At 44.5% G+C, this 25,045-nt stretch overlaps 1 long non-coding RNA gene across 1 annotated transcript in view; it reads right to left on the bottom strand.

Moving 5' to 3' along the window:
• Window positions 1–9,596: 9,596 nt before the first annotated feature.
• The window catches only part of LOC142434257 (uncharacterized), a 29,765-nt gene continuing 14,316 nt past the window's right edge, over window positions 9,597–25,045 (bottom strand). Inside the window, exons 2-3 of the long non-coding RNA XR_012781136.1 lie at window positions 12,975–13,076; window positions 9,597–12,073 (exon numbers count right to left, since the gene is read on the bottom strand). This is a non-coding gene — a long non-coding RNA (uncharacterized LOC142434257). The remainder of the gene's footprint in view (window positions 12,074–12,974; window positions 13,077–25,045) is intronic.

Here is a 25,045-nt window from a genome sequence, read left to right as displayed (position 1 = left end):
AGAAGACAGAAGAGTTGAAACAGATTTCCTAAAATTATGAAACTGAAGTGCATGCCAACACCTCACCAGCAGATGAAATGGAGAGTCCATGGACTTAAAAATAATCTTAACAACAGCACAACAAACAAGAAACTAATCTCTAAAGCTATGGAACTCTAAAACACCTCAATCAGAAAAAAAAAATCTAATTACACAGTGGGCAAAGGACAGGAACAGAAAATTCACAAAAAATCTCACCGAATGGCAAGCAAAATGTTCACAAACATTCAAAATGATCACAATCATTCACCATCTGGGAGATGCAAATCCAAGCACAGATGAGATGTCACCTTGCACCAACAACGACGACCTGATTATAAACCATGGGAGCAATAAATGCTGGGACTGCAGGATGAGCTTGGAACTCTTACCTATGCCCGTGGGAGTCTTATGCACGCAGTAAAGATGTTCTGCCACTCTGGAAAGGGATACGGAGACACCTCAAATGCTGGAGAACAGAAACTGTTAGGAACCAGCAAAAGCTCCGCTGCGTGTACACCTTAAAGCACTAACAGTGACCACATGGACAGACAGCATGCACTCCCATGATCACTTCAGCACCATTAACCAAGCAAGACGATGCAACAGGTCAAATGTCCATCAGCAGAAGAATGATTAAAAAAGAAAACCTCTGGTGCATGCACACAATAGAATATTATTCATCGCGGAAAAGAAGTACCTAATGATTTGAATGGACCAGAAGAATAACGGGCTGAGTGATGACAGTCAGTCAAAAAGAGAAAGATAATATATGAGACCAGTAGTATAAGGATAACACCCAAGACAGAGACTGTGAATCCAAAGAGAACAGGCTGTAGAGGTTTCCAGGGACAGGAAGGGAAAGATGAAGCAATGCACAGGAGGATGACAGAGACTGACGGGGTGAAAGAGTGAACAGAGGCACCTAAGAGGGAGAAGAGACAATGGCGAGGGTGGTAGCATCAGAGTGGACTGATGGATGGTTTAAACTGTTATATGCAGAGCGGATGGTCGAAAACGAAAACCGCCACTGACGTAAATCACAATAGAAAACTCACTGAAAAAGGAGTCATCTGAAGGGGGAACAGATTGCAAGGATCTACATACATATAACCTCCGCCATGGGGGTGGACAATAGAAAAGTGGGTAAAGGAAGACACCAGACAGGGTAAGATATGCCAAACAATAATAATTTATAAAATATCAAGGGTTCATGAAGGAGGGGGTTACGGGTAGAGAGGGGGAAATGAGCAGCTAATAACAAAGGTTCAAGTAGGAAGCAAACATCTTGAGAACGATGATGGCAACAAATATACAAATGTGCTTGACACAGTGGATGTATGTATGGATTGTGATAAAATGATTTTTTAAAATTAGCCATCAGTGCTTATAAATATTATATTTCTCAAGAATCACTTATGCTTACGTATTGCCCGCTCTTCCATGATAATAATTTACTTCAAGAACCAAAGAAAAACACCTGGAAATCAAAAGTTGCTTTTCATAGAAAATGCAATTCCTCTCCTCTGAATCGCTTCATTCCTAAGAAAAATGAAGGTCTAGTCAGAACTATGGTGTTCCTATGAGTCAAACACACCTGAGGAAGACACATTTGGGATGACGTTACAGAACCATTGTCACTGTCTTCAAAATACAACCAAACAACTTTTCACACGCTGCTGCTCACGTGGCCTTTGAATCAAGTCTGATTCAGGTGTGACAGTAGGTGTGCGGCACACAAGGTAACTGTGGAATTGTTAAGGCAGTGAATTGTCAAAAGTAGATTGTCAGCCTTACAGCACAAGACGTAGTATTTTCAGTCACCTTAAATACATGTATAAGTTGGATATTGAATAAGGAAGACCAAAGGAAAAGGAGATAATACATTTGATAATGGTATTGATCAACAATATTGAAGCATCAAAGACTGTCGAAATAATAAAGAAATCTATCTCGGAAGAAGAGCAGACATACTGCTCCCCGGAGGCGAGACATTGCAGAGTAGTGATCAGTGATCAGGAGAGACCAGTCCATGGAGAAGGACATCATGCTGGGTGACGTGCATGGGAAGCGAGAAAGGAGGAAGGCCCTTGATGAAATGGAATGACACAGTGGCTGCAACAATGGCTCAGGAATAAGAACAAGTGTCTGACAGGGCAGGACTGGGAAGTGTTACCCTCTGTTGTACATCAGCTCCCTAGGAGTCCCAACTGACCCAATGACACCTGAAAACATGTTTATAAAGGAGACAACAAAGTCCATTGTCTGCCATGCTTCCAGTGAGACTCACAATAGCCTGGTAGTTCTCTCCATATTGTGAGCAAGAGACAGTTAAAGAGAGGTGCAGGAGGAGGGGAAGAGGAGGAGGAGGCAAGGGGTAGACGGGAGAGAAAGGTAAAAGAAGGTAGTAAGGGAGAGAGCTGGAAACAGAGACCTACAGTCACCCCTTGTCTAAAGATTCAGAGGAATTTAGCGACTTGTGAGTACAGATGGTCTCCCGAGACATTATTCATATCTTAAGTGTTTATTCTACAGCAGGTGAACACCCTGAAGATATTTGTCTCAAAGGGAACATCAGTGTTTGCAGTTATGATTTAATGGCCAGAGGAGTGTAATTCATATCTTGGTGAGTCATGGGTCTAGGCTCCAGGGAATCCCACACCCTCACATCTACTATCAAGATTTCACCAAGAAAACTCAATGAGGGTACAGTTCTACTCTCCAATCATTCATCATTAGGATACAAACATGTATGGTCCTGTCTGCCTCCTCGGATGTGCCTCTCAGCTCCCTGAAGCTTCCCTCCATAATGTCCTGAAGGTATTTACTCAAGTCAACCTGAATACCAGGAAATGTTTGCCCTTCAAATATGTTTACTTTACTTAAGACGTTCTTTCCCAGTTTTCTGTCAAGTAGGTCTACAATTCCCTAGCCAACTAGGAAAGCTCTCCAGGGAGCAAGTTTCTGTTGCGTGTATTTTATAACCTTTGATTTTTTATTCTGTCCACCTTTAGGTCCAACTATGAATGAGGAACCCTGGTGATGTTCATCATCCATAAAGACTGAGACACTCAGAAACCCAAAGGGGCAGTTCTGCTGTCTTACAGGGCTAGGAGTCAGAATTGACTAGATAGCTGCAATGAATTTTCCCCTCTTTATTTTCAGATGCAGGTCTCTGGTCATGCGATGGGTTCAATATGTTTCTATCTTCTACAATCACCTTGCAGAACTAGGGAGTTATGTTTCTTCTCAATGATTCTATTGGTTTTTGGCATAGTTTAAATTAAAAGGGCTAGTCAAGGACGCCACGTCACTCTTTTCTAAAGAGACAGAGACCAAATAACTAATGATACATTCTAGATGCTCAATCATTCAGCAAAAAATGGAAGGAAGAAGAAATTCTAAGCAGAGGGGCAAAGTGCTTTTACCTTGTGAGGATTGTCATCCAAGTCACCAAATGTGTAGTTTGTTGGCTAGTAAATCACTGCTCTCTCCACAGAAAACCTTGGCTTGCTTTCTTCATTTTAGTTACCGAAATATTTCGAGAGCCTCTAGGTGTAGGCCGAATACTTTTGAGGTAACATGGGTCACAGTGAACTAGGAGGAAGAGGAGACCAGGAATTGAGGAGGCCTTGAGAAGGTGCAAACGGGGGAGGAACACCTTAGAGAGGAGAGTGATACTGGTTCCACAACTTGAAGAACAGCGTCATTGTCACTCAGTGGGTTATAAATTTGTGCTGTTGGCATATGATCTACTCGGTACAGTCTCAAGAACAATGAGAACAGACAAAAAGTTTAAAAAAGCACACTCAAGGTCTTGCTGTATACATATTGCAAAGAATGAAGAGGCATTACTACAGAAGCCTGAACGAGTTAGCTTGCTGTTAAATGAAAATACTTACAATTATGAACAATAGGATTTAGTTAGCTGTTGGAATCCAAGTAAAAAGAATAAAGGCACCCACCACCTCTTTGCTGCATAACCGCCCTGCAGAAGTAAGAGACATAGTCACAGGAGGGTGGAATAGTTTGCTTGCTCTTGATAAAAATACCTACCATTTAATATTAAATTAAGATGTAGTTAGATGTTGTAAGGGCTAAGTGTAGTCACTCCTTCCCGTCAGGAAGAAAACGTTTTGTGACTTATGTCAGCGATGTCCTAACTCAGGAAGGGGTTGGGCAATGCCATTGAGATGAAGCTCCAATGATTTCCCATGATACAGAACAGAGGGATGTGAAGATCCTGGTTACCAAACAGTGTGCTTTGGGGACTGAGTACAGATAGTGCGAGGGATAAGCCTGACTTAGATGGCTAAAACCTTGTCAGTTGATCCCCACTAAGAGCCCCACTGATCTAGTTTTTTTCATTTTCTGTATTGCTTTGTTTTTTTGTTCGTTGGGGCTCATAACAGATGTGTTTGGTCATTGGGGCTGACCCTCTTGAATTCGTGTTGTTTCTCTGATGTTCAGTACATGATATCCAGCATTGGAGGCCTATGGGGAAAGCAAGTAGGATAACGGTGTCTGCCGGAGGGGGGTGTACAGAAGGGGGAGGAATGGGGGCTGGTAAAAGGCACTTGATGCCAAGGAGATCCAGAGACAAAGAATGTTTTAAAACTGACTGTTGTAGTAATTGTACAATACTGCTTGATGTGATTAAACTATGGAATGAAGGGATATCTGTATTCACATCCAAGAAAACGGTTTAGAAAGAAAAAAGAAAAGTCAGATCCAAAGCCTCCTCCATTTATATCAACAAGGGACTACAGGACTTCAGGGATGGTGTGATAACCACTGGGGACACAAGCTGTTGTTCCTGGAACATGGCATTGAGAAGGTTACAATCCATAGCAACTCCCTGCACCGGAACAACAAATATGGGCGCTCCTGCACCCTCCTCACATTATTCCTGTGCCTGAACCCATTCTTGCAGCCAGTAACATTTCATCTTGCTGGGGTCTCCCTTGTGGGAAGCCTTGAGACCGAAGAGTAGCCCCTGTTGATCCAGGGGGTGATGGATCACCAGGCCTTTCTTCTTCAGGGGAGACTTGAACCTCCAAGCTTTCAGTCAGCAGCTGAGCTACGTTAACATGTTAGCTTGGGTACATTACAGAAAGAAATCCACAGAAACTCTTATGTATAAGAAGGAGTTTTATATAAAGGGGAAGTGTACATTAAGAAAGCATCCCAACCCAGTGCTGTCCAAGCCCACAGGTCCAACACTAGCCCATAAGTACGACAGCAATCCAGAAAGTCCTCCTTAATCTCAAAACACACGCAATGACGCCGACTGCAGGAGAAAAGCCGAATCAGTGAGTGTGTGAGCATCTCAGGGCTGGAAGGGGTCTCCAAGCAGCTGCTCCAGCACCCAGAGCTCCGTCAGCGTAGTTCCATGCAGCTTCTCCTCAGGGAAGTCTTGCAGGAAGTGAGTCTTGCCAGCTGAAGGAAGGAACTGGCTAAGGCAGCTGCAACTTGGTCTGATCATCAGAGAGCAAGAGACCTCAGAACTAGAAAGGTAAGGCTCACCTAGCCATTTATCTCTCAGCTCTTCAATTATTCCCATGTGTTCATCGGCCAGGTTGACTCAATAAAATTTATCAGTAACCCCTGGACCACCCCATAACCAAGACAGATGGCATCCAGTTAATTCAGTCACGACTTCCCCAAGCGTGTGGAAAGTGCAGTGTTCCCGTGGTTACTTAGGTGGGGTAGAATCTCCAAGTCTTTCTTCAGAGGGCTTCTGGGTGGGTGTGAACCTCCACCCTTTCCCTTGTCATCAAAGTAACAACAAATGCCTTGATCATTCTCCCCTGGGCAACTCCCTACACAGCTTCGCATCATTCATGATTGAGAAGGTCAGTTTCTCTCACCAGACAATTCCCCGACACCCACCTGCAGTCCAGAACCGCGAGGTAAAAAAAAAAATTTTTTTTGGGGGGGGGGGGCTCAGGAGGGTGGACATTCCAACTCACATCAGGAATCCAAAGCATAGATGGGGCCTTCTGTGGCCATCAGGCTTACAACATTGGACGTATTATGGAGCAAGTCTCTCCCACCCTGTGGGGTGTTTATCCCAGAGAATCAGGGGCATGGGAAGCCCTGGGGTTTTCTTTATGACTCTGGGGATTTATGAGGGGAGCTAGTAGTATAGAAAACAGTAACAATTCCGAAGTTCTTTTGTCTGCAATGCCCCTTCTCGTCACTCTGGAGAGCACGCCTCGCACTGCTCCTCAGGTTCTGGGCTGTGTGGGCCCTCAGACTTGGCTGGCTCTGGGGGCAGGGGAGCCTGCTCCTCCCAGTGTCACACCGGCTCCTTGCTCTGTCTCACGGTCTTGGTGCCTTGGCCTCTGCCGCCTCCCTGCAGAGTCAGGGATCATTAAATCGTGTAACTTTAGCCAATTGACCCCTTAAGCTCTTACTTTGTGGGACACACAGAGCATTCTTCCCCCTTTGTCTCCTAAATCCGGGTCCATGCATGTTTTGTTACATTTTACCTTTCCTCCGGCTCTTTGAACTTCACTGTGCATGCATTCAAGTTGCTTTAGCTTTTTATTTTATTAAAAGATCACTTTATTGAAGGTGCACATCACTCTGATTACAATGCACACATCAATTGTATCAGGCATATTTGTACATAGGCTGCCGGCTTTTTCTAGACATTTACTTTCTACTGAACCCTTGGAATCAACTTCTTTTTCCCCGCATCACCCCCACCCATGGGCCCATTGACACATGACAAATTCTAATTATTTTCATGTCTCACAATGATCTCTGTCTCCCTTCCCCATGTTTTCTGTTGTTCTGTCCCTTGGAGACAGAAAGAGAAAGAGAGAGAGAGAGAGAGAGAGAGAGAGAGAGAGAGAGAGAGAGAGAGAGAGAGAGAGAGAGAGACAGAGAGAGACAGAGAGACAGAGAGAGAGACACACAGAGAGAGACACACACAGAGAGACAGAGAGAGAGAGAGACAGAGAGAGAGACACACACAGAGAGACAGAGACAGAGAGAGAGAGAGACAGAGAGAGAGAGAGAGAGATAATTTATGTGTTGATCATTCTGATCATTTCCTTCTTTCTCTGCTCCTTCCCGTCCCCCTCCCCTTTTGGAATCTCTTTTCCCATTCCTCTTCCAGAATTCCATGTGTAGCATTGAAACAAATATGTAGAAGCAAGTGTCAGCATCTCGGCTGACATCCATGTTGTTCTCTTCTCCCCACCCCCCACTTCTCGTTAATGACCTTTTCCTTTCTTCAAGTACAACAGGGCTTCGAAAATTCCCCAGAAAAAACACAGAATTGAAAAATAATTGGACGTTTCTAAGAACTTTCTTATACTGTCCTTGATAACAGGCCACAGTCTGCCTTGTCTTCGGTCATTAGCATTCAATGCAGCAATCTATTCTAGAACTGGCCTCTAAATTCTGGTGGGATAAATTCAAGGTACTTTTGGGGGTAGTTCTCTTGTGCTTTTGTTTATTTCAACTTCACCCTGCACATAATGATGAGTCATTAATGGCCTGTTCCAGCTTTGGCCCATGCCCTTGTTCTCTGATGCCATGAAGTTTCTCCACGGCCATTCCCCAGTAAGTTCCGTGCCTGTATCTTCCATCTTGTGAGGTCCAAGTGTACAACCACTGTCTGCATTCTTGAAAATGCTTTTGTGTGAGGAAATCACTAAATTCCATCATGTCACCTCCGGTTGCATTTCTGCCACCAAGTCGTATTTTCCAGTTCCCAATCCTTCCTGTTTGCCTAATCCTTCCTGTTTGCAACCTATGAGGGGAGGTATCCCCCCAAAAAACGTTTAAATTTTTCTTTTTACAAACATTCTCATCACCTTCAACATCCTCTGCATTATGACACTTACTGTATTTCTCAATTCTGTGATTCCATACTTGGAAACATTGTTGAAACTCATCTGTGTGCGTGGCTAAGAGCACCTCCTTGTTTTTTACTTCACCTTTTCTACATATTCAAATTGCCATCCTCTCACGTGCGTTGTCATTCGCAGAAACAAACAATAAAATGTCTCAAGGAGTGAGGTCCGGTGAGTGAGACTGACACAATGAGCTGCATTGTCGTGGTGGCAAATCCAATCCTCCCACCGGTTGCTACAAATCAGGCCTTTTTGTCACATATTGTTACACCATCTTTTCAGAACTTCTAAATGGAAAGTTTTATGAACAGTCTGACCTGGTGGAACGAACCTGAAATGTACTATGAGTCGACATTTTCATCCATGCGGCAAGCTGGTGGACATCCAGAAGGCAGTTTGTCATCCATCAACATCTCACCTTCTTTGAAACAAGACAACCACTCATACACTTGAGTTCCTCACATAAGGCTGCCCTTGTCAACTGTGTTCAGCAACACAACAATTCCTGTGGCATTTCCCTGAGCAGGAAATATTTCACAGCCACATGCTGTTCTCTTTAATTGGCCGTCACAGGAAACGAGGTTCAAGCAAAACTGCTTTTACAAAAATAGTCACTGTGACCAGAGAGCATCTTCTCAGGCGATACTTCTGGGTGCACAAACTCAGAGCTAGTTGCTCGAGGCTCACCGAGCAGGAAAAATGAGTAATCCCTTCAAATTCCTTCCAGTCATGACCATTGATCAATGCATCTTCAGGATATTTGATCACTTTCAGCCCACAGAGGCTGGCTGTTGTTAGGTGCCAGTGGTTCAGTTACAACTCACAGCAAGCTTGCTTACAACAGAAATATTGCCTCACCCGACAGCACCCTGGAAATTGCTTTCTTCCAATCCTTTCCTGCAGGCACTGTGTTGATCCCGTTGCTGGGGAGTCTTCTTTGTCACGGGCCTTGTATTTTACCAAACACAGGGTCCTTCATCACGGGCTGGTCCCTGCTTATAACTTTTACTTGCCCTGTGGATGAGGAGGTCAACTGCTCTGTCTCACGCTCTAGCTTTGGGTCCAGCTGCTGCCGTTCCTCTGTGGCTCATCAGATGTGAAACTTGTCTCCAGGATCTCAGGGTCCACAAGACATGCTCCTCTCTGGTCTTTCCTCTATTGTTGATAATAAAATCCAAACCCCGCTGCTGCCCACCCCCTGGAGTTTCCTTTTGTTTTGATAGGTTTGGGGAAAGGGAAGAATAAGCTTTAAATATGCTCTGGCATTTCTACAATCTTCCCATGCCCAGAAGCACTTCTGGAAATGTCCAGGCATCAGCAAACAAATACGTGGGCTGAACAAACAACAAAACCTTACCCAGACAGACAGCGCCCAGCCAACAACAGAGGAGCCCTGTGTCCTTGACATTGTGGACGTTAGGCTTTATGGTCTGGTGTTCGTTTCTGTCTTATGGATCGATCGCTTCGTTTGGTATTTGTCTGTCATTTTATTGTGCATTTTACTGAAAAGGGGAAATTTTATCACGCCAATGGTTGAGGCAGCTTCAAAAATGGTTGTGGGAAAATATTTCGATGATCTACTAGCTTCGTCTCTCCTGAACTGTGTGGACCACTCTTATATTTTGATCATCGTCAGACTCCTGGCAGAGTTGCCACCACATGTGTTTGTTCCTGGTTATAGATGGATTACCAGGGGATGCGCCCCACCCCCCGAATTCTCAGAGTCCAGCTTATGTTTCCTTCAAAGAGGGAATTGTAGATGAACAAGCCAGGAAGGAACGGTTGTCTAATACAGTGCTTGGACCTGCATGGAAGGACAAAAGATGAAACACAGTGCAGGCAAAGAAGTCAATCCTGAGTCTTGGTGATACAGTGGTTACGCATGCACTTTATACTCCTGTCAACAGTTGTGGCGTCGGAGCCCCACAGGGGGTTCTGTGAGTCAGCACTGACTCAATGGCAGTGTGTCTGGTGTTTCCTTTCTTTGCTTGAGGTGGTGGGTACCCTTTTGGTTTGGGGGAGTGTGTATGTAGGGAAGAGTCCTGGAGGGTGAGTCCCCTAAGTCGAATGGCACTGAGCACACACAGTGACAGCAGCCAAGCACTGTAGCACACCATCAGGGAGCTTGAAGTTGTCTCAGGACCAGGACATGTGACCTTCTGGTGTGCCCGGTAATGAGACACATCTGGGTGGACTCAATGAAAACCCGTAGTGGTAGCATCACTCGCTAGAGATGAATGGAATGTGTGGCTATTTTACGCTTTGGGTGCACCTGTAACTTCCTGATACACTACTAGCTCCTATTCCTGCGACACCCAGTCTAAGGCTTCATCCCATACTTTTCCTTCGTCACACGGTGGGCCAACACTTGGCTCCTCACCCAAATGTCAGTTATTCACACCTCCAGGGAGAGCAACCTGCTGACAAGAGGATAGCTTTGGAGACCCTGTGAGGCAGTTCTCCTCTGTCCTATGAGATTGACACTTCAGTGAGTTTGATCTGGTTTCCTTTAGATTGGAATTATGCCACTGGGACTTCTGATATCAAAGTGACTCATGGTAAAACATTCCCAGGCCGGTGTTTTTCATGCTCAGTGATCCTATCAGCACACCTGGCTGCGGTCTAGTCATGGTTTTATCTCTTGCCTCTACTGCCCTTTTGCATTTCTGTGTCTTGACAAGAAGGAGACCATTGGCATTGCAGTTGGAGTGGCTGGCTGCACGCATCTGAAGTTCTGTGGTTTGAACCTGTCGGGGTCTGTAAGAATTCATCCTAACCGCTTTAGCAGCAATTTCTCAAGATTGTCATGGGATTGGCCAACATGTCAGTGGACTCCTACAAAACCACTAAGTCATCCTCTGAGAGACCGAGCGGTGCCAACCCATCAGGACCCTTATGAGAATGTCTCAATTCCAGGTTCTAGCTTGGGCAGTCAGGACAAACAGTACTTAGTGCAGTTAGGAGGTAGGTACACACCTACTATCGTCCCAACGAGGGCCCCTCATCAGCCACTGGTCATTCTCACTCCCCGCCCTCGTCTGTAGGATGCAGCCCATCATCTGATAGGAGCTGTGAAGGTGGCTTTGGGTCTGAGTGCCGCCATCTCAGAAGACCAGCATCTCAATCAAAGGCTACGGAACAAGTCCAATCCCTGTCTTGGCCTTTGGTCGACACAATGCCTGGCTGAAGGGGTCCACACCCATCGGAAACTCTGCGGGGGGAAACACATGGCATTCAGTTTCCATCAAGATCACTGATCAGGAAACCTGTGGGGACAGCTGTCCTCTCAGGACAAGCTCCACCACGAGTCTATATCAAATCAACAGCAATGCACGTTTCTTTCTCTTGTTCAGTTACAACCCCCCCAAAAAAATTCTTTTGACTTTCAATAACCTTTCTAGTACTTGGAAAGACTTAGGGAGCTTTTGGAGATCAACAATCAAAGATAGGACTGAACCAGATATGCCATCTTAGAGACAGGAAGGGCAGCTTGCAGAACCAACGGAGCCGTTGTCTTGCCCTGTGTTTACCTTCTGGTTCAGGCGCTTGTGTCCACATTTCTGATGGATGCGTCTGCACCTGTTCTTTGTCCTCAGTTCCAGGGTGTCACTGCCCTATTAAAAGTGGACCTTGGCCAAGTGCTTGGCTTCTAACACAGATATTCGTGGGTGGAGCCCAGGGGACAACCCCCTGGGAGAGAAAGACCATGACATAGCCTTTCGTAAAGATTGACAGCCCTGGGACTCTGCGGGCAGTTCTCTGTCCTTTCGTGCCCTTCCGACTTGGACTCCACAAGACACAAGGCTGAGCAAATTTTGAGTTTTTTGGCTTCAGTTCAGGTCTCAGAGACTGTGTCCACATCGATTGGTGCTGACACCACGGTACAGGATTATCCATTCTCCCACACCATTTCTGGGTTCCTCAAGTGAGGGTGGCATGACAGCAGGATTGTTACTTATGACACTCTGTGGGGTCGTACACTGCTCTTCTCTCATGCCCTGCACGTGCTCAGGAAGACGGTTCTTCTAAAGGGATTTGCGGGCAGACACCTGATCGCACAGCCTCATCCCTGAACAGAACTTCTGGCTCCCGATGATGGTTGACACCTCACGTCCTCTCTCCTTGACACATCTGTGAATTCACTCTCCAACCTGATATAAATTTGTCTTGTGTACGTCATCCATCTGAGGAAACACAGGCAGACACGTCTCCATAACTTGATTGCAAGTGGGCATTTGTTGGGGGTCACTACCTACCCCTTCTCTGCACTGTCAGGAAAGAGCAATGTGCCCGGGAGCTCCATTTCCTTAATTTTATATTTCTATCTATTTATTTATTTATTTTTAAACTTTTTACTATGGGTTCTTACACCTCGGGCAACAATCCACACATCAATTGTATCGAGCACATGTGTACATATTGAGACCTTGGTGACAGCTCCTCCTTTCCTCCCCCTTCCACCACCCTTGTGACCCATAGATAAATTATAAATTATTCTTTTCATACCTTATCCAGACTACCATCTACCTCTCCCAGTTTCTGGGGTGCATACCCTAGGGTGTAGGTGGGGATGGGGATGTGTTGAACCAGGAGCTCAATTTCGTTCATCGTCTATAAATCTATGGACACCACAGAAGGCAATAGTGGAAACTGAGGAAGTCCCATGGAGAAGAGAACCTGACTCCTTAGAGCAGCGGCTCTGAGTCTGTGGACTGAGAGCCCTCTGTGGGTCGAATGACCCATTCACAAGGGTCGTGCCTGATTATCAGAGTTGCAAAATGACAGTGATAGAGTAGCAATGAAAATAACTTTAGGGTTGTTGGGGGGGGGGGGTTCCCCACCACGAGACACTGTATCAAAGGGTAGCAGCATTAGGAAGGTGGAGAACCCACACGATGGACTGACAGTGTCTGCAACTCTGGACTCACTTGAAGAACTAATTGTGTGAATGGCACAGGGCCAGTGCTGCTGCCTTCTCTTACGCACAGAACTGACTGACGGGCCCTAACAACATCTGTATGAAAATGCATTGTGGGCCATGGTCACAGGGCCCATGATTATTAACTTATTCCACTGGCCGATTACCTCGTCTGGAAGCCTGAGAAGCACGAGGGACGGATGTCACAATTTGAAGCCATGTTGTAGGAACTTTACACAGAGAAGACATCTGTGGTCCTACATGAATGGCTGAGGAGACACTGAGAAGACAGTGACAAGTGCAGGTTCTTCTCACCACAGAGGTCAGACCCACAAAGAACACCCCTGATCCCACAGACGGATGCCAAGACGGTGACCATAAGCATGTCCCTCACTGGCTTTGAGGCAAGTGACCCCAAAGACCAGGGTTTTCCTCCTCAGAGTTGGCACTTCCATCACTTGTTCTCTCTCAAGATAAACGGCATAGACATCTCTGTCCTTGCACAAGAAACTTGGAGGAAAAGGGACGGAGGTGAAAAGATTTTACTTTTTTTTGGTTTCTTTGTTTTAGAGAGGATGAGGGGAAAGAATGATCTGCACACAATCTAAATGTCCGTAAAGATTTGACAACCAGGATGTTACTGTTGCTGTCTCAAGAAGATGACTTAGGGAACCACATGATACATAGCCGCCACATGGAAACACAGGAGGCATAAAAGGAGGCAAAAATACAGAACCTCAACAGCTGTTATCTTCTACTGGCTCCTCAGAAGGACAAGTGACCAACACAGGCAAGATGAAGATTCTTCTCCTGGTACATGGACTTGCCCTCAACTGTGCTGGCCTGGACTCTCGGGATAAAGAGAATCTCCCAGTGGTAATGAAGAAAGCCCAGTGCAGGGGTTCCTTCTTTTATGCATGAGCATGTCGCTTGATCGACTGTATGGGTGTTTCCAAATCTGAGCGCCTGGATGTTCATCTGTAACTCCCACCCCCAAAGCACAATCCTTCAATTTATTGGGTATTAGTAAGTTTCTAGGAACAATCCCCAGGAGAAAATGCTGATGCAGGACACCCTGATGTCTTGCTCTGCAGAACTGCTCCACAGAGTTTGCATGGCTGGTTTTTCCAGCAGAAGATACCTGGGACTGTCTGGTGGGGTGTCTCCTTCTGAGCAGTCTGTTGGTCAGCTCTCTGGTTTGAGAGGCGTGCAGACGCATGGATACCATCATTCTGTGTTTCTACTTTCTCCCTCTGGACTTCACATGAGGTAACACACTGGATGTGAACTGAACATAGTATGTGGTGACACAGTGTAAACTGCTACAGGAATTTCTCCCTAATGTTTCCACCCATGACGCTGTGTTTGTTGTTACTGTTTTAACAAGCTTACTATGTTCAACACATGCAGGTTTTGCTCTAATGGAAGCGATGGGTGGCATTGCTGTAGATGATGTTCAAGAAAAGTCCCGGACTAACATTTCTTACCGATATGTTTCTTTTAATCAGAGGAAAATTATAAACACCTGTAAATGGCTTCTAACAACCCAAGCAAGACCGTGGAAGGTGGTGAATTCAATCTTTATATACATGCACGCAAGTATTTCCCAGCCAGTGAGCTGATTTGTCTTGGGTTTTATGTCAAGCAAGTACACATATCATGGAATGAAAATGAGCATAGCAATCTGGTTACTGAGGGAGATTCTGCCTTCCTTGTTTGCAGAGATATCTCAGGGATCTGGGTGGTGGGCTTTGGAGAGTCTCTTGAATTGGGGATTTAGGAGCCAATGTCCTAGGGGACTGAGTAAGAAGCCTCCCTTGGAATCAACTCACCCAATATTAGAGGGAGACAAAGGAACACTGCCCGCAAATCCTAATGTTTCCAATGGAATCCGTCATCTGTTACTTACAAGAACCAAACGTCAGGGAGCCGTGCTCTCACAACAAGCTGTGAGTAGAGCATGAACCACAACATAGCCTCTCTCCTGGAAAAGTGACCACAGACAACTTTGACTCTATTGCTGTATGTGTGTGTGTTTACATGGTTGGGGCATTGGTGGGTGGGTGGGGGCAGCTTGTCTAGAGACATAAATCGAGTGACATATCTATGAGAAACAGCTTTTGATCAACAAGTCATCTCACAACAACAGAATGCAACCCAGCCCAGTCCAACTCATGCCAACCAAAGAGATGCAAACCAGGGCCCCTTCACACTCACGTAGCTACAGGGTGTGGATGCAAAAAGGTGGTGTGGACTGCAGCAGGATCACGGGCCAGTGGGGGTAGAGTCACCTGCATCCAAGGTCAGTGGAGACATGACAGGCCACTGGCAGCTCTCAGCAAACGGTGGTCTGATGGGGCCACCACTGAAGGCAGAGTCCCAGCAAACAGAAAGGTGGAGTGACGAGGAGAGAGAAATGTAGGTTCTCAGTTTGCCTTGCTTGTAAGAAATCCACACCTCTAAGGAGGCATCATCTGACTATAGCCTGATTGACAGCTGAGATTACACTCTACAATTTCAAACATCAGCAATTGGACATAAAATCTCACTCCCACAGGGTGGGAAGGCTTCCTTTGCCTCAAGGGTTATTGATCGCATGATTGCTATATCACGTGCCTTTGGTAAGAACTCAAATAAATCATGAAAGAAGTAGAAATAGTTTTTTGTTCTCTTTTGAATCCTAGTACCGTTGCAGATCCATAAACTGATAGTGGTATCTGAGTGGAGTTTCTGAAGGAACTGAAGATGAGGTAGAGGGAGGGCAGTGCTTTGGCAGAATGTGGCAGGCTTGTAGGATTCAAAATTCATAGCTGGGGAATCTTGGGTATGGAAGAAAGGGGACGGAATGCCTCTGGAGGAAGAACTGAATTTTCAAGTTAGGAAACAAGAAGAGGAGGAAGAACAATTCTGTACTGAACACTCTGTTATTTGAGAAAAGAAGAAATACTTGACACTCCAGTGTTCAAGAAATGTAGGCGAGTTCCAGGTAGCTACGTACAGGAAGTAGGAGGATTGTATCATAAAATAAGAGCTCTCAACAAGGAGGAGGCAGAGTGTATTCTGAAGACTATTGTCTGTCAGTGACTTGGTTTGGATTCAGGGTCTCCAGGACTCAGCAAACAGCTGTCCGTGGAAGATGGCCAACAGGGACATTGTCTGCTTCCTTCTGATCATGCTTCCTCTGTGAAGCCTTGCACAGAGAATGCATTCAACACCAACCAGAAGGTAATGTTGGGACGCTGACTGTGTAAGCAGGAAACATTGAGTGCTGACATCTAACATGAAGAGACTTAAAGGGAAAAGTTTTTTGACTTTTGTTGGGGATCTCTAAAGAGCAAGTTTTTGGAACAAAACTTAATATCTGTCTTGGAGTCTGTGTCTCTTTGTTTTAGACACACACAAACACACAGAGACAAACGATGAATGATGTAGGAAACCAGCATAGAAAACAACATGAACAATGTCTGTCTGACAATGAGTAAAGATCACCATGGTTACACAGCCTGCTGAGTGCCAGGGGACCTTCCAATACAATCTGCTGACAGTCTTTCATTTTGCCTAAGTAGTGGGCAGGTGCTGGGGAAGATGAACAGGGTATCCTTCTCCTTGTCCTGCTGAGAACGTATGCTTTCCACTAGTTTAACTGCTCTTACATGTGGACGCACTTGCTTTCAAACGACTACTGAGGTTCGATTTCTTTTCAATGGTATGAATTGCCCTTGTGAGGTTCCCATCTCAGCTGGGATCAATATCTGTCCCATGTAAACACCATCACAATAAACACACATCAATGTGTGTGCAGCCCAGAGAGGAAGTTGGTGCTCTTTCTGCTAAACACTAATCCATGGACACACGGGTGACCGTGCGGATGGTTTGACTCAGCGGTTATGCAGCTGTCACCTAATGGAACGGGCTGGAGCCCACCATGGAAGCTATTTGGTCAATCTTTCTGGTTGGCAGTCTACCTCTATTTGTTGGGCCTCTGATTTTGCCAACAGACTCTCCCTTTTCTCCTCACCACAGCTGGTGTGTGTGAACCCCAGATTGGCAATGAGTTGTCAAATGTCTAACTGCACCTCCACACCAATTTTGGTTTCTAACTGGTTGCTCTGCATTCTATTCCAAACCTGGGACCCAGGACGATGAGGAAAAGTGCCTCACAACTTTGTCTTATTGGCTTACAGACGCTAAGTGCTCCATCTCTCCTTGCACAGGGCTGGCTGGTTCAAAGGCTTTTTTTGTTTTAAAGGTATTATTTCAGATCATGATGTTTCAGGTCAGTGAGAATGGTTAATTCACAAGGCCAAGAGTTCTGGAATCATGAAGCCCGTGCTTCCATCATCTCCCTATCCTTGGGATCATTCCTGGTCGACATTCACCTGTTTTAGAGACAGACCTTATGAGATTCCACAGAAGAAAGTGTCAAACTCTTCTCCCTGACAAATAATCAAATGTAGATGCCTGAAAACCTCTGAGCCTCTTTCAAGATCAGCCTGACTCAACACCCTTCCCTGGTTTTTCTCCCCCACACAAGGTAACTGCATGGAGGCCACAGGCCTCCCTTCCCCGTGGAATCCGAATCACCAGTAGGAAGGGCTCCCTCAGCGTTCCTCTGCAGCTCATCTTTTTCTCCTCGAAGACAGGTGGTCTCCCCCACCTCACCTCCCTCAGTCTCCCCTCCTCTCTGTGCGGTGTCCCTAGATCATTAAATTGTTCAAATAAAACTATTTGCTGCATACATGCTTACTGCGTGTCCTTGCAGAGAAAGGGTTGAACTTGAAGCTCAGTAGCTGTCCACTTTCAATAGAGTTGTCCAGGCAGGGATGTCTCTGCTGTAAGGGATGGCCCATGGAAGACAAGGTTGCTTGGAATCGAGAGAGAATTTAGAGAACTGGCCAGTTCAATGGGCTTAATCAACTAAGTCATCATGAGCAAATATTACAGCGTGGATGTGATGCTGTACGGACATATATCCGCGTCTCAGATCTCAGGAGAGCATTGTGTTCATCACAGGGTGACAAAGAAAAGTTGCCGAACGTTCTTAGTGGATGAGAGAGCCTCCTATCAATTTACTCACTGTAATCAGATTCCCTCTCTGCTATTATACAAGTCTCACATTTGAAATAACACAGGGAGTGTGTGACACTCTAGTGACAGGATCAGTAGTGATCAATGATGAGACCACATCTGAGGCCTCAATCAAAACCTGCACTTCAAACCCATTGTCTTCTACTCATTCCAATGCACAGGAACACACAGGGACAGAGCAGACGTGTGCATGAGGGTGGGCAACTCATCCATTAATTAAATAAGGAAGGGAAAGTGTTGGTTTGGAAAGTGTTGGTTTAATCCCTAAAATGGGATTAAATACTAACTGCATTTGCAAGTGATTTGTGCCTATGTAACGAGCATTTAACACACTTAAGAGCCCCGATGTAGGACACACTTAGACTGTGCAACGTTAAGCATGAAGTACACAGAGTAGAAGACAAAATAGATGAGAGAGACTTTCTGAAACTATGGAAGCAAAGTGCAACCGAACACCTCACCAGCAGATGAAATGGACTTAGAACAAATCTTAAGAATAGCAAAGCAGACAACAGACTAATCTCTAAAACTATGAACACTAAAACACCTCAATCAGAAAAAAACATCCAATTAAAAAGTGGGCAACTGACAGGAACAGACAATTCATCAAAAATGTCACCAAAGAGCTAGCAAAATGCTCATGATCATTGACCATCTGGGAGATACAAATCCAAGCAACGATGAGATATCATCTTGCACCAACAACGACTACCTGATTATAAACCACGGGAGCAACAGATGCTGGGGAGTGCAGGATGAGGTTGGAGTTCTCATATATGTCCGTGGCGCTGTTATGCATGCTGTAAGATGTACAGCCACTCTGGAAAGTGATATGGAGACACCTCCAATGAGCTAGTTTATTGCACCTACCTGGCCGATACACACATGTGGGATTCACCGAAGGGCAGAGTTATAAATGGCTCAGCGAGACTCGCTGTTTTTGTCTGTTGCACTTTGATCATCGGACCGCTGTGTGCCTGCCTTGTTCTTTGACTCAGTTTGCAAGTTACACTACCTGTGGGACACCTAACCCGTGGACAGTGTTGCTGTAATTTGAGGTTCCTTCAAGACCTGCTTCACCACACCATTGGAATTTACATCTCTTGAGCTGGGGACTGTTGGACCCTGTCATCTGGCTCACTGTTGGTGACCTGCCGTGCTGTTTGCTGCCTGTGCCCGGATGGCCTGAACTGCTCTACAGACGACTACCTGGTGGCCCTCAAGAATTGAAGAACTGTCAGTGTCTCACAGCTGTCTCACGGGAGTCAGCTGCCTTGTTCCATTTCTACTGCTGTATAATTTAGTTAACTGTTTATTTCTTATGTCATACAAATGTCTGTATGAATACATATATAATTAGCATTCTAGATTTGTTTTCTAGAAAACCCAGTCTAACACATCAAATTATTGGGAATGGAATCTCCATAGGAACCAGCAATACCTCTGCTGAGTATACACCCTAAACAATGAAGAGTGAGCACAGGAACGGACACTATGCACTCATGTGATCATTTCAGCACTGTTCACCAAGCAAGACGATGCAACAGGGCAAATGACCTTCAGCAGAAGAATGATCCAAAATAACCTCTGGTACATGCACAATAGAATACTCAGAAAGGGAAGTATCTCATGATTTCAGCGGACCAAGAAAACACAGGGCTGAGGGGAGGCAGTCAGTGAAAAAAAGAAAGTTACTGTAATGAGATCACTAGTACAAGGATAACACCCAAGACAGAGACTGTCAATCCAAAGAGAACAGGCTGTAGAGGTTTCCAGGGACAGGAAGGGAAAGATGGAAAGATGAAGCAATGCACAGGAGGTGACAGGTACTGATGGGGTGAAAAGGTGAATAGAGACACCTAAGACGGAGAATAGACAATGGCTTGGGTGGTAGCATCTCAGTGGACTGATGGATGGATTAAACTGTTGTATGCAGAGTGGATGGTCGAAAAGGAAAACCACCCCTCACCTAAATCACAATAGAAAACTCACTTAAAAAGGAGTCATCTGAAGAGGAAACAATTCTAAGGATCTACATACATGTAACCGCCTCCATGGGGGATTCATAGCAGAAAAGTGGGTAAAGGAAGACATCAGACAGGGTAAGATATGACAAAACAGTAATAATTTATAAATTACTAAAGGTTCATGAAGGAGGGGGAATGGGGACGGAGGGTGGAAAATGGGGAGCTGAAACCAAAGGCTTAGGAAGAAAGCAAACATTTTGAGAATGATGATGGTAACAAACGTACAAATGTGCTTGCCACAGTGGATATATGTATGGATTGTGATAAGAGGTGTAAGAGTCTCCAAAAAATGATTTTTTAAAATTAGTCATCAGTGTTGATAAACATTGTTTCTCAAGAATCATTTATGCTTAAGTGCTGCCGGCTTTTCTACAATAATAAATTATTTTAAAAACCAAAGAAAAACACCTGGAAATCAAACATCATTTTTTTTATTTAATGCAATTCCTCCCCCTTTGAATCACTTCATTCCTACAAAAAATGAAGGTTTCATAAAGGTGGTCTATGTAGCACAGGTCTACTTAGGACTATGGTGTTCCTATGAATCAAAATAAATTGAAGACGACACATTTGGGATTGTGTTATAGAACCATGGTTATTGTCTTCAAAATACAGGCAAATAACTTTTCAAATGTTGCTGTTGCTCACGTGGCCTTTGAATCAATTCTGATTCAGGTTTGACACTAGGTGCGCGGCACACAGGGTAGCTGTGGAGTTGCTAAGGCAGTGAATGGTCGAAAATAGACTGTTAGTTTTACAGCACAAGGCATGATATTTTCAGTCACCTTAAATACATGTATAAGTTGGATATTGAATAAGGAAGACCAAAAAAAAAGTACATAATGCATTTGATAATGGTATTGATCAACAACACTGAAGCACCACAGACTATCCAAATAACAAAGAAATCTATCTTGGAAGAAGAGCAGACATACTGCTCCCTGGAGGCGAGACATTGCAGAGTAGTGATCAGTGATCAGGAGAGACCAGTCCCTGGAGAAGGACATCATCCTAGGTGGCGTGCAGAGGAAGCCAGAAAGGAGGAAGGCCCTTGATGAAATTGAATGACACAGTGGCTGCAACAATGGCTCAGGAATAAGAACAAGTGTGAATCACGGCAGGATGGGATGTGTTACCCTCTGTTGTACATCAGCTCGATAGGAGTCACAACTGAGTCAATGACACCTGAAAAAAACATGTTTATAAAGGAGACAACAAGGTCCATTGTCTGCTATGCTTCCAGATAGACTCACAGTAGCCTGGTAGTTCTATCCATATTGTGAGCAAGAGACAGTTAAAGAGAGGTGCAGGAGGAGGGGAAGAGGAGGAGGAGGGAAGGGGTGGAGGGAGAGAAAGGAAAAAGAAGGTAGTCAGGGAGAGAGCTGGAAACAAAGACCTAGAGTCACCCCTTGTCTAAAGATTCAGAGGAATTTACACGACTTGTGAGAATAGATGGTCTCCCGAGACATTAATCATATCTTATGTGTTATTCTACACCAGGTAAACACCCTGAAGATATTTGTCTCAAAGGGAACATCAGTGTTTGCAGTTGTGATTTACTGGACAGATGAGTGTAATTCATATGGACATCTTGTTGGCTCATGGATCTAGGCTCCATGGAATCCCACACCCTCTCATCTACTATCAAGATTTCACCAAGAAAACGCAATGGGGGCACAGTTCTACTCTTCAATCATTCATCATTAGGATACAAACATGTATGGTCCTGTCTGCGTCCTCAGATGTGCCTCTCAGCTCCCTGAAGCTTCCCTCCATAATGTCCTGAAGGTATTTACTCAAGTCAACCTGAATACCAGGAAATGTTTGACGTCAACTGTGTTCACTTTACTTAAGACGTTCTTTCCCAGTTTTCTGTCAAATAGGTCTACAATTCCCTAGCCAACTAGGAAAGCTCTCCAGGGAGCAAGTTTCAGTTGCATGTATTTTATAACCTTTGAATTTTTACTCTGTCTATGTTTAGGTCAAACTATGAATGAGGAACCCGTTGGTTTTCTTTTTCCATAAAGACTGACACACTCAGAAACCCAAATGGACAGTTCTGCTGTCGTACGGGGCTAGGAATCAGAATTGACAAGATAGCTGCAATGAATTTGCCCCTCTTTATTTTCAGATGTAGGTCTTTGGTCATGCGATGGGTTCAATATGTTTCTCTCTTCTACAATCACCTTGCGGAAATAGGGAGTTGTGTTTCTTCTCAATGATTCTATTGGTTTTGGTGCATAGTTTAAATTTAAGGGGTTAGTCAAGGATGCCACGTCACTCTTTTCTAAAGAGACAGAGACCAAATAACCAATGACACATTCTAGATGGTCAAGCATTCAGCAAAAAATAGAAGGAAGAAGAAATTCTAAGCAGAGGGGCAAAGTGCTGTTGCCTTGTGAGGATTGTCATCCAAGCCACCAAATGTGTAGTGTTCGATAGCTAGTAAATCACTTTGCTCTCTCCACAGAAAACCTTGGCTTGGTTCCTTATTCTATTATTTTAGTTATAAAAATTTTTCGAGAGCATCCTGGTGTAGGCCGAATGCTTTTAAGGTAACATGGGTCACAGTGAACTAGAAGGAGACCAAGAATTGATGAGGCCGTGAATGGGTACAAATGGGGGAGGAACAGCTCAGGGGAGGAAGGTGAGACGGGCTCCACAACTTGAAGAACAGCGTCATTGTCGCTCAGTGGGTTATAAATTTGTGCGGTTGGCATATGATCTACTGGGTACATTCTCAAGAACAATCTGAACAGACAAAAAGTTCATAAAAGCACACTCAAGGTCTTGCTGTATATATATTGCCAAGAATTAAGAGACATTACTACAGAAACATGAAAGAGGTAGTTTGCTGTTAATCGAAAATACTTAAATTATAGTAAAATAAGGATTTAGTTAGCTGTTGGAAACCAAGTAAAAAGAATACAGGCACCCACAATCTCTTTGATGCATAAAGACCCTCCAGAAGTAAGAGACATAATCACAGGAGGGTGGAAGAGGTAGCATGCTCTTGATAAAAATATCTAATATATAATATTAGGCTGTAGTTAGATGTTGTAAGCGCTCAGTGTAGTCACCCCTTCTCGGGCAGGAAGAAAACGTTTTGTGACTTATGTCAGCGATGTCCTAACTCAGGAAGGGGGTGGGCAATGCCATTGAGATGAAGCTCCAGTGATTTCTCATGATCCAGAACAGAGGGATGTGAAGATCCTGGTTACCAAACAAAGTGCTTTGGGAAGATGAGTACAGGTAATGCAAAGGATAAGCCTGACTGGCATGGCTAAAACCTTGTCAGTTTTTCCCCACTATGATCCAACTGGGACTAACTAGTTTTTTTCATTTACTATATTTCTTTGTTCATTTTGGGGTTCACAACAGATGTGTTGAGTCATTGGGGCTGACCCTCTTAAATTTGTGTTATGTGTTTCTCTGATGTTCAGTATATGATACCCAGCATTGGAGGACTACAGGGAAAACAAGCAGGATAAAGGTGTCTGGGGCGGGGGGTGTACAGAAGGGGGAGGAACGGGGCTGGTAAAAGGCACCTGATGTCAAGGAGTTCCAGAAGACAAAGAATGTCTTAAAACTGACCGTAGTATTAATTGTACAATACTGCCTGATGTGATTAAACTGTGGAATGATATGATATCTGCATTCACATCCAACAAAACGGTTTAGAAAGAAAAACATAAGTCACATCCAAAGCCTCCTCCATTTAGATCAACAAGGGACTACAGCGCTTCAGGGATGGTGTGATAACCACTGGGGACACAAGCTGTTGTTCCTGGGACATGGCATTGAGAAGGTGACAATCCATAGCAACTCCCTGCACCAGAACAACAAACATGGTCCCTCCTGCACCCTCCTCATTGTTCCTGTGCCTGAGCCCACTGGTACAGCCAGTGAGGATTCAGCTTGTCGGGGTCTTCCTCTCCTTCACAGCCCCTCTACTTCACCAAGCCTGATGCCCTTCTCCAGGGACTTGACCCTCCTGACAGCAAGTCCAGCGTATATGAGACAAGATCTCACCATCCTTCTACCTACAGTACACTCTGGCCCTACTCCCAACTCAGATCTGTGTCCTCTTCTCAATCAATGTTACTTGCAATATTCTTTGACAAAACTACTATTCAAATACATCCCTTCTTCTTTGGTCTCCTTTATTCAATATCCAACTTTCACAGGCATGTAAGGCACTTAGGACTCCTAATGGCAGGATGGTTACACATTTTCCAGGATGCAGTTCTTCCCCTACTGATTAAAGATGCTAGGTGTCAGCATTGTACTCCACAGAAGTTAGTATGAGACATGGAAAGCAACTTGACATGGGGAGGCCCTGAGAGAACTATGTATGGATAACTGTTTCCTAGGTTAGCAGCTAAACCTGCCCTTTGTCACACTGTTTGGGTATCAAGGGTCTCCTATTTTATTTATGTTGTATTTTTGCCATGAAAAAGGTCCTAACAACTGATTACAAGGATCCACATGTGACCTCTTCCCTGGGAGAGGGACAGCAGAGAAGGGGGGAAGGGAGACTGCGGATAGGGCAAGATATGACAAAATAACGATGTATAAATTACCAAGGGCACATGAGGGAGGGGGGCATGGGGAGGGAGGGGCAAAAAAAAAAGAGGACCTGATGCAAGGGGCTTAAGTGGAGAGCAAATGCCTTGAGAATGATTGGGGCAGGGAATGTATGAATGTGCTTTATACAATTGATGTATGTATATGTATGGATTGTGGTAAGAGTTGTATGAGTCCCTAATAAAATGTAAAAGAAGAAAAGAGAAAAAAATGATTACGGCAAAGACTGTACAGATGTGCTTTATACAATTGATGTATGTATATGTATGAACTGTGAAAAGAATTGTATGAGCCCCAATAAATTGTTAAAATAAATTAAAAAAAAAATAACTCCAGTAACGTAAAAAAAAAAAAAAAAGAAAGAAAAAGATCCTAACTTCCTTTCAGTTTCAACTGTAACAGAGATCAGGTTGGCTACAGAAACTCAGAAGTTTGCTCTGCAAGCACGAGGCAGAAGGAAACTGAGGTTTGCTTCCTCCAAACTACTCAGAAAAAGGAAGGGAAAATCAATTTGTAGACCTTAAATTGTCAAAGTG

The sequence above is a fragment of the Tenrec ecaudatus genome, chromosome X (assembly GCF_050624435.1).
Source record: "Tenrec ecaudatus isolate mTenEca1 chromosome X, mTenEca1.hap1, whole genome shotgun sequence".
NCBI classification, from domain to species: domain Eukaryota; kingdom Metazoa; phylum Chordata; class Mammalia; order Afrosoricida; family Tenrecidae; genus Tenrec; species Tenrec ecaudatus.
The sequence above is the reverse complement of the archived record's forward strand: the minus strand, read 5'-3'. Positions and strand labels throughout refer to the sequence as shown.